The 10711-nt window shown below is 53.6% G+C and overlaps 1 protein-coding gene across 1 annotated transcript in view; it reads left to right on the top strand.

Annotated features, from left to right (window-relative positions):
• The window catches only part of DET1 (DET1 partner of COP1 E3 ubiquitin ligase), a 40378-nt gene that overhangs the window by 6201 nt on the left and 23466 nt on the right, over nucleotides 1-10711 (top strand). The gene's annotated exons all lie outside the window — the stretch shown is intronic.

Below are 10711 nucleotides of genomic sequence, written 5' to 3'. Positions count from 1 at the left end.
ATTGAGGTGTTTGTGTGGGTCAGAAGTCCGGGTTCTGTGCTCAGGGTTTCTCAGCACTGAAATCAAGATATCCCATGGCCTGCCCTGGCCCAGTACCTCAGTTGGTTAGAACATCATCCCGATACACCAAGGTTGTGGGTTTGATCCCGGTCAGGACACATACAAGAAGCAACCAATGAATGCATAAATAAGTAGAACAGCAACTCTCTCTCTCTTTCCCTTCCTCTTAAAAAAAAAAAAATCTCCATGGCCAACCTTTTTTTCCAGAAACTTGGGGCCTTCTTCCATGCTCAGTCATGCTATTGGCTGAATTCACTTCCTTACAGCTGTAGGACTGGGCCCCTGTGCTGCACACTGTCAGTTTGGGCTCCATCTCAGTTCCTAAACGTGCTACTTTGTCATGTGGCTTTCTCCTTGTGCCTCAGATCCTTCTGATGCACTTTTAAAATAGGTAATGTTGGTGTCACATTGCTACGGCATTCAGACTTCATTGCGTTCATTTGAGGGCACTTTTTCAAAAAGATGGCAATACTGATGCTACATCCTTTGTAACTACTTAGGCTTACGATAAAAAATATTATAAAGCCAAAACGTCATACAATAGGGATGGCCCAATACTGGCATCATGAATGTGGATGGCAGTATCCCCAACCCCACCATTAGGGACCTCAGCCTTTCGTTCCTGGGGTGAACATATCTCCTGCTTCCACAAAGACTGGGGCTCCTAGATAGCAGAGCCCCCTTTGAGCTGGGACTTGGAGGGAGAAAGCCCAGAACCCAAGCCCTGCCCGTGTGAACCCACCCTTTCCTCCCCCACCTTAGCAACCCAGAAGCATTTGAGACGAAGGACTCTATCTGTTTTGTGCTTACAGACCGTTATTGCCACAGTCCGACCGCCATCCTGCCTGCCTTGTGTATCTGTTTTGAGGACTATTGGGGATGCTGCCGGATCAGGTGCCGACGTGAAGGGGGTGTCGATCTGGCCATTTCTCGGAGCAGGGTTTCTCTAAGTGTGGTCCTAGACCAGCAGCCTGGGCATCACCTGGGAATGGCTTGGGCCTATTGACTCAGCAGTTCAGGGGGTGGGCCCAGAAATCAGACCGATCTGATTGACAGCTTCCCGGCGCACGCTCAAGTGTAAGATTTGTTGTTGAGAGTATGAAGCTGACAAAACCCTGGGAGCCAAATGCAAATCATTCATTCATTCTATTCGAGCAGATTCTCTGTCTGCACTCTTGACCCAGCAGTGACTCCGGACCTGTCTGGATACAGCCTGTCCCCCTATTTTCTACCGACATATGTTCCATTCCAGTTTCTTGACACATGAAATCTGTGGCTCAGTCTCGGCTGAACATTGGAATCGCTAGGAGAGTTTTAAAGAATACTGATGCTTGAGCCACACCCCGAGATTCTGACTTAACTGGTCTGGGCGGGCCCTGAACTTAGCAATTGTCAAAGCTCACTAGGTGATCCAGTTTGCTGCCAAGGTCAGGAATCGCCACTAAGGCGCAGTTACCTATAGAGCCCACTAGAGGGAGCTGCTTCCCTGCTCATTTGGGGAGGCAGATGTGAGCATGGAAAGATGACTGCTAGGTGTACCAGTTAATAATGTCTTTCACATCGAAATCTTCACTTTTAAAGCGTTTAAACCAGCGCTCACAAGGATCTTGAGATGGAGCATGTTCACCATAAGCTTCCCGAAGTATACGATACCTTTCAGCAGCACTTTTCTTCAAAATAAAGTAATGAATTAAAACTTCCCACAAATGCTCTTTTTTTGGCACTGAAATTCGACATTTTTAAGTGTAAAAATATCTATGATATTAACACCTTCAGCAAATTTGACAGGAAGTTTTGAAGCTTGTTGTCAATACAACAAAACAGCATACATATCAAATCGCATATATCTCAACATATGTGTCACTCCATCTATTGAAAAAAATCCGCATTATTAACCGGTACACCTGGTAGACCAGGTCCATCCAGTTAAGGTGAGGGGTTACCAGGTGCCCTGACACCTGGCTTACCAACCCTTTTGTGTTCTGAGAATGTCTCTTTTGCTGATTGACCTAGAAGTAAGCAACACAACCTCTCTAAGCCTTGATTTCTGCATTTTTAAACCCGGAGGGAGAGACGGGCTTGGCCTACATTCATTCTTCCAGTAATACATGGAGTCTTGTGAAATGCACAAGGTGCTGATGTGGATATGGAAAAGATAAGCCTTCAAATGGGATAAGACTCCGCCACGATAGGGGATGGTGGTTTTCATTCATTCCTACTTCATGGAAGGGTTCCCATGGGTCCCTTGAGCACGCGTCAGGAAGCTGTCAATCAGCTCAGTCACACTTCTGGGCCCACCCCCTGAATTTCTGAAAATCACGCAAGAGGAGGCAGACGACTATTGGGTATGTACACATGCCATTACATATTATGACTCTCCTCTTAATTACCATAGCAACTAGCATGATCGATGTGACGCATTCCATTTTACACATGAGGAATCTGAGGCTCAGAGAGGTTAAGTGACTGGCCCAAAGTCACACAGCCCGAGCCAGGACTGGAACCTAGGTGTGTCTGAGTTCAAAGCCAGGACTTCCTCTTCCCCAACTTGGCCCCCCGGGAAGTGACCAGCTTCCTGTTTTATACCCTGGTTCATGTCAACAGGGGCTCTCTTATCCATCTCTCCAGTCAGGAGTACACCCCAATGTCCTTCCCAGGCATGTCTCTGAGGCAGGATCTCTCCCTTTTGTCACCACAGCAGCTCTGGATGCTGAGGGCTGCCTGGGAGAAATGGCCCTTCCCTCCTGCTCCCCTCCTGCTCATCCAGGCCCCTCTTCTCCCGAGAAGGGCAGACACCCGCTGACTCGCACCAATTTGCAGCCTTCTCAAGTGCGAATGAGATTTCTGATGGGACCAGCTGCCTCCTGGCTGCAGGCAGGGCCGGGAGTGAAGAGGACATGTGAGAGGCAGGAAAGGGGGAAGCAGGGAGCCAGTTTGTTGGAGCTGAAGGAGCCGTCTGTGAGGTAGTGACAGCAGAAGTGAAGGGCTGATTTGACTCAGAGAGGTTGAGTGCCTGGCCAGAGGTCACACAGCGAGCAAGTGGTACCGGTGGCGGAGCTCAGCTCCTGGTTGCAGTTTTAGGGTTCCAACCAAGTTAGATTTATGAAAGGTTTCGTGTTGTTGTTTTTTTTTGCATCTTTTAACTTTTTTTACTGATTGATCGATGGATGCATTATTGTTCTAAAGGAAAGACTTCCCCCGACTTCTCTGCCTCTGGATGCTGCTGACCAGCCCTTCCCTTCTCTGGCCTCAGGCCCCTGGGGTGCCTTGTGCCTGGCATGTGGGTGGAGGAGACCATGCACTTGGAAAGGGGCGAAGAGGGCATTAGAGTTTGTTGTTTGAAAACCGTGTCCCTGGAGGGCCTCCTCCCTGGGCCTTGACGACCACCCTTTGCAAGGGGACGCATGCAAACAGGCCGAGAAGTGGGGTTCCTGATCGCTGCCTCTGCTACCGTGGGGAGCGGCCCCGCACAGGTGAGGGGACTAGGCTTCCCCACCCCAGTTTTTCCCTTGGTGCCCCCTGCGGGCTCGAGGCAGGTTCCAGAGCCAAGATGTTCCCTCTGCACACGTCCCCTCTCAGCCCGGGTGGAGGCGCCAGACCAGCTCCAGCCGGGTGTGTCCTCCAGGCTGCTGCTAAGACAGCCAGCATCCCAGTGTGTCCCTTAGGGGCACACACAGCGTCTCTCCTGCAAACAGGACCACGAGCCCCGGGGTGCGGGCTCCAGGGCGCCTCATACTGTGGGTGCCCAACCCCAACCGGCTGTTGGGCAAATCAGTGAGTCCCTGAGGGGAAAGCTCTCCGGGGGGGGGGGGCGGTGGGGGGGGTGCTGTGGTAGCAGCCCAGGCTACCAGGAGGAGACTCTGCCGCGCGCCCCCCTCCCCCGCCCCGTCCCAGGCTCTCCACTTACACCCCCTCTGTCCTTGTTTCTGGGAGATGCCCCCCAGGTGTGCTGCCCAGGGGCGTCCAGGGCGGTGTTTTCTAGGAGACAGAGAAGGGGGGGAACCAGCCAGGACCCGCGGCCACCCTGCCCCGCTGCCAGGGCCCGCACCATGCGGCAGACTGGGACTTGTTGCTGATGCAGCGAGACAACAACAAAATCACTAGTCTTCCAGATGGGGCTGGCCGTCCAGGGCGCCCGCTGCTGGGGACCCGGGGCCCTGCCCGTCCCCCAGGTCAGCCGCCCAGCGCCCCCACCGCCCGGTCCATCTTCTCCCCACCTCAGATTTCTCCACCGCCTCTGCTCAGAACTGTGGGCAGGGAGTTCTTACTTTGATTTTTTCCAGAGTTTAACATATATATTTTTTAATAAATTGATTTCAGAAAATAAGGGAGAGGGGGAGAGAGAGATAGAAACATCCATGATGAGAGAGAATCACAGATCGGCTGCCTCCTGCACGCCCCCCACTGGCGATCGAGCCCACAACCAGGCATGTGCCCTGACCGGGAATCGAACTGTGACCTCCTGGTTCATAGGTCCACGCTCACTTCCTTTATTAAGGAGATCTTATTGTTGAAAGGAGGCAGGGGGTGACTCATTTTCCTACCTTTCTTCATTGATCATAAAGAACCGACCATCATAGGGAAGAGAAGGAAGGAGGAGCTCCAGGTAATGGTGACCCCCCCCACACTCTATCAGCCCCCCCCCTGCAGGGCTACAGACCCTCCCAGTGCCCATTGAGCCCCAGTTCAGAATGGAGGGGGGGTACGGGCCAGCAGAACAGAAAGGAGAGGCAATGGGGAAAGGGCTGTGGGTCCGGGGAGGGTGGAATCCTGTCCCTACACCCCCAGTCCCCTCACCCACCCCAGGCCGGAGGCTGGGCTGCCTGGTTAACGTCCCCAGCCCAGGGGCGGATGGGGGAGAGGCCAGGCCCCTCAGCCCGAGCCAGCCTCTAATTGCACTAGCGGGGCGTATCCGCTTCTTAATTAGCCAAAGCCACAGTGTCCTGGCGGCTGGGAGAGCGGGGCCTAATTGTGTTTCTGCAGCAGCTGAAGGATAATTACCCTCCCCTATTGGTGCCGCTTTTAATTTTTTTTCTCCTTTTAATTGAAAACTCTCCCTCTGTGGCCCAGCCCGCCACCCTCTGCCTGTTCTCTCCATCAGAGCGGAAGGAAGGGCTTGCCTGGACCCCTAGAGGGGCACCGGGAGGCAACTGGCAGTGCCCAGCCCTCGGCGGGCAGCCCTAGACAGGTGGGCCCGAGGAAGCCCGAGGGTTCTCCTGTGGGGGGAGTTTAGGAGAGGCACTCCCCAGGAGGCTAAGACCCCCTTTTCTCCACCCCAGGTGGGGCGCTAGCTCTCCAACTCCAAGCTGCAGGGAGCTGAGGACCCGTGTCCCCCCCGCCCCTGTCTAACCAAGGGATGGAGAGGAATTTGTTGTCTTTAGTTTCTTTTAAAATAAATGCTGCCCGGCCAGCGTGGCTCAGTGGTTGAGCGTCGACCTATGAACCAGGAGGTCACAGTTCGATTCCCGGTCAAGGCACATGCCTGGGGTGCAGGCTCGATCCCCAGTGGGGAGCGTGCAGGAGGCAGCCAATTAGTGACTCTCTCTCACCATGGATGTTTCTCTCTCTCTCCCTGTCTGAAACCAATAACAAATATATTTAGAAGAATGAATGCTGATCTTTGGCACCGTTGGGGAAGAGCCGCCTCGGTGTCAGGTCTCAGAGACCAAGGCCTGGGTGCTCGTGTTAGAGAACGGGGCTCACCAAGGTACAAGGTGGGAGCCAGTGGAGTCGGGAGCCTGGGGGTGTGCCTAGGGAAACAGGCCTTTTCCAGGGCGCTCTGGGCTCAACTTCCAGGTGGTGGCAGATAAGCTGAAAGGTGTTACAAAGAGCGTTTGCACAGAACCCTGCTGCAGGCTCCCCAGGAGAGGAGGGCCTCTTTGCTTATTATTACAGGCCAGTGCGCAGCACAGAGCCCGGCAGAGAGACAGAGGTAAGGGGCCGAGAAGGTGTGAGCGCAGTAAACGCATTGCCCGTGGCTTCCTCCTTGCCGCACCAAGGAAGATGCCCTTGAACCTGACAGCGGGGCCCCGCTTTCTAACATTCTTTAACTCTGGGTTCTGTCTGGGTTGGGGGGAAGATACAGGTGTCTAAAGGCTGCTGTGACCTGCCCTCGAGCCCCCCAACTCCCTCTCCCCACTTGTCGTTTCTTGCCTCTGCATTTAGAGCCATCCCCTTAGCAACGCTTGTTGCCATGGTTTCCTTCCTGACGGGGATCCCCGAGCCCCTCCTCTCTTTTTCTTCCTGACAGTAATGGGTGATAGGGATCCTCAGTGCGGCCACTCCACATAACCATGGTAACAATGAACCGAGCGTTCATTTATCTTTTGTGGAGAGCTGGGACATAGGAAGCATCTGGAAGGGAGAGGTGGGGGGGGGGCAATGGGGGGGGGGGGGTCCAGGGCTGGAGCTGCCATTGTCATGAAGAGGAAGTTAAGAGACTTCTAGCCCTGCCAGCATGGTTCAGTGGTTGAGTGTCCACCAGGAGGTCAGGGTTCGATTCCCAGTCAGGGCACATGCCCAGGTTGCAGGCTGGATCCCCAGTGTGGGGCGCGCAGGAGGCAGCCGATCCATGATTCCCTCTCATCATGGATGTTTCTATCTCCCTCTCCCTTCCTCTCTGAAATCAATAAAGATATTTAGAAGAAAAAAAAAGGGAGCGAGAGACTTCTAATACTCGTCAGTAAGATTCGCTTCAAACGCTTGCTGAGCCCCTCCTCTAAGCCTGACCAAGCTCTAGAGAACCAGAGGTGTCCAGGACACAGCCCTGATATGGAAGGGCTTACGGGCTAGCCTCGGGGCTCATGGTCCCACTGACACGCCAGCACAGATGGGAGGTGGCTCTTGATAGCACCATCATGGTCGAGCTCCTGTCCACTCCCAGCATCCCCTGCAGCCAAGAACCGAGAAAAGACGGACCAAGGTCGTCTATACTCACATCAGGGCGTCTCCGGGGCTTCGTCAGGGAGCTTCTGTCTTAGAAGAGAGCGGGTCTGGATGCACCTTCCCTGTAGGGACGTGGAAACTAATGCCTGCAGCCCTCCGTAGGGCTCTTTGGGGCCCTGGCCGGTGTGGCTCAGTGGATAGAGCATCGGCCCACGGACCGAAGGGTCCCGGATTCAATTCCTGTCAAGGGCACGTACCTCAGTTGCAGGCTCCATCCCTGGCCCTGGTCAGGGCATGTGCAGGAGGCAACAGCTTCAGCACCAGAGAAATGTCGATGTTTCTCTCTTTCTGTCTCTCCCCCTTTCTTCCACTCTCTCTCTAAAAAAAAAAAAAAAAAAAAAAAAAAGGGAAAATATTCTGGGGTAAGGACTAACAACAACAAAAATCCTGCCCTGCCCACCTCCAGCGCCTTAAGGGACCCCCTAATCTCCAGTTCCCGCGTCTCCATCACCTGCCTGCCACAGCCCCCCTGGGGAGTGACGGGGCTGCACTTACACTGAAGTAGAGGGTCCTTGCCTCCATCCGTCCGGTTTTCCCACTTGCCACTGCAAATGCAGGCCAAAGGGTGGCTGTGAAGAAGGAGAGTAGAGAAACCAACAAATAAGACTCCCCGGGGACCCCAGAGTTCAGCAGAGGGAAGTCCAAGCTGAGATGTCTCTTTGTCACAGAGAGCCCAGCTCTTCCTTCTCCCAGCATCCCATCCTCATCCCCCAAAGGTGTTTGCCACATTCCCGGGGGCGGAGACCACTTGTAGAGGAGAGGACAGAAGTCCTGGATCCTCAGTGGGCTGATCCCAGTCACTTGCATTGACTTGGAAAGGTAATCCTGGTGTATTCTAAACTGATAAAAATAACCCATAGAACAAGGTATTCCTCAGGTGTGTTCAAGTAAGCTACAAATAACAAGGTAGCAAATTTATTGACAATCAGATGTAGCCCAGACTAGCGAAAGCTAATCCCAGATCCTGGGTCCCAGACCGCTGAGTTCCACCTTCTGCTACTGGACGGAACTAAAGCAGATGCAATCATTGTGGCTTCCCTGCTCACTCTGCTAGTCAGAGAGGGATAAATGGCATCCTCTGATTGGTTGACCAGGGAATACACACCAACCAATGAAAGAAGGCTTCTCTCTTCCTGGCCAATAAGATCTCAGTTCTCTTCTTGAAAGGAAAGTAGACCCTTTGTCTATAAAGAAAATGAGCAGAAAGGGAATAATAATATATATTTTAAAAGCCACTGTTGCTATGGGACATTACTGATGTGGTCAATGATAGAGAATTCATAAAGGCAGGCACAGGCAGGCACTTCTTTGGGAAGGAAAAAATACAAAAAGCACACCAGCTGTCTGGTCTGGATTAAAAAGAAGTTTCTATATAACATGAGAGGGGGAAAAAAGTATTTTAATGTAAATCTTCCCCAAAATGATACTTAGCCAATGATTGGAGGTGGTTTTTTTTTTCTTAGCCTTTGATTTGGATTGAAATGATAATGATTTAATTTTTTTTATATTAGCGATAGGTGAACGAAAGGGTGAAGAAGAGAAAAGGAAAGAAACGTGTGTTTACTGACACAGGGCATCCCAGATAAAAATAGGCCAGTTATTGCTGGAATCATGTATTTCCTCTATTCCTGTGTCGCCAAGCGATAGCCCAGCTTACAGCAGGTTTTGTTTTGGAAAGAGAAACGTAAGAAGTATTCTAGATGAAAGAGTACACAGAACACAGGTGGTTCTATTAACTTATTGGTGATTCCCCCCCCCCCTAAATCATGCTGAATGGTACAGCTGCCTTAGGAGAATGAGGAGTAAAATGATTTCCCACCCCAGTATTACAGACGGACACAGAGAGGCAAGGCTGACAGGTGAAGAGTGGAGTCCGTGTTTGTCAATCAAAGGGAAAAGAAAAAGATCAGAGGAGGAGAAGCTTGAAAGTGCTGGATTTACTAATTATGAAGGTGCTGATGAGCTAGTACCCCCCCCTCCCCCCAATGGGAACCAGAGCCAAGCCCAGGAGAGTGCCTCCTCTACCAGAGAGACCTGGGGGACAATTTCTGGTCTCCCTCCTGTTCACGCCCCAAGAGCAAACGTGTCTTTCTCATTTAAAGGGAGGAGGGGGGAAGGAGTGGGGATCAATCCCTCCATCTAAAGAAAAGACAAAACGAACAATAAAACCCTAATTGTAAATCCCAAAGAAATGGCAGGGGAGGACTTGATTACCGCTCTGAAGGGAAGGGGAGGGGTGGGGAGGGAGGGTCCAGGTAGTAGCTGCCTCCCCAAGCACCTTGACTCCAAAGGAAACATTCACCCCAGCAGATATTTTGCAGAATCGAGGTGCTCATGTATAATTAGTGGCCCAAGCCCCTCCATTCACTGTAACCCAGGCAACAGGAAGCTGAGGATGGTTGCCTGGCAACCACACTCCAGCGCTGTCCGCTCTCCTCCTCCCCACCTCCTTTAGCCCTTTAGCGATAAGGTCTCCCCCTCCTCCGTGGCCGTTTCCTCCCCAGCAAAGCAGTCATTCTGTTCCTCCTACGAAGGGCAACCTGGCTCCTTTGGCTAAAAATGCGGACCTTGGTGTTCATTTTGGACAGAATTCATCTACACCCAGATAAAATACGCTTCTTCTTATTTTGGTCTCCCTGCCTCAATTATCCTTTCATCCGCGAAGGCGTTTGGAGATTGTGGGGAGAAGGGGAGAAGGAATGGGGGCGGGGAGGCGGAGAACACGACTTGGATGCGGTGATGTTTCACAGCACACAGGGTCTGGGGACACAGCTTGGCCCCTACACTCACCGCTGACGGACAGGCGCCTCTTGGCTCTTGGGCACCAAGTTATTCCAACTGGTCTTAGCGAAGGGGCGTTAGGATGCCCTCCGAGGACCCGACCCCTCAACCCCTGGAGAAACAGGGAAGATGACTCCCCCTCCCCTTCCTCACCTCGTGGCCTCCTCCGCGTGGGGTCTGGGGGACCGCGAGCCCCAACAGCGTGGAGCTGGGCGGCATATCGGCGCGCAGAACACAGCCTGTGCGCTCGGCGGCCGTGGCGCTGTCCAGCCCCTGGTGCTGAAGCTGGAGGCTCCGATTGTCGTGGAGGGGCTGGGGACCTTCGGCAGCCGAGTCCCAGCGCGGCGGTAGGGACCGTTAGGCAGACGCTCGGTCCGCCTGGGGGAAAGGCGAGGCTAGACGTGTTTGCACCAGATGCGCTTTTTTCTGCAGACCGGGCTCCCTCCAGGGCGCATTCCGCGCGCTTCCCCTCGTCCCTCCCGGGTTATTGGAATTCTTTGCCGCAACAGCAGAGGGTGGGAAAAGCCCTGCGCACACGGGTGATTACCCAGCTGCCTCCCGGCACTTCCCACGCTTCTCCTGCACCGGGCTCTCCCGCGTCAGTCAGCTGGCTTAGTCGGGGACTCCCGGCGCTCAGATCTTGTGGCGGGTAAGGAAGGGAGGGGAGCCCGGGAACCCCCAGCCGGCCGCTTCTCTGCGTGCAACCACAGGTCTGCGGCATGCGGGTCTGAGGAGCGAGCAGCGCGGGAGGCGAGGCGGCGGTGGGCTCGGGGCGTCTGGGTCCGGACCTCGCGCGCGTGCCCCTGAGGCTGTGGTGCCGCACATCTCCGAGCGGGAGCCCGACCGAGCCACACCAACGGCAAGCGGGTTTTAGGGTTTCAGCTCCGCGTGTGGGTGGGCACGAGGTCTAAATGCCCCACAACTC

This window comes from Cnephaeus nilssonii (genome assembly GCF_951640355.1).
Source record: "Cnephaeus nilssonii genome assembly, chromosome: 24".
NCBI lineage: Eukaryota > Metazoa > Chordata > Mammalia > Chiroptera > Vespertilionidae > Cnephaeus > Cnephaeus nilssonii.
This window is presented reverse-complemented; position numbering and strand designations above follow the sequence as displayed.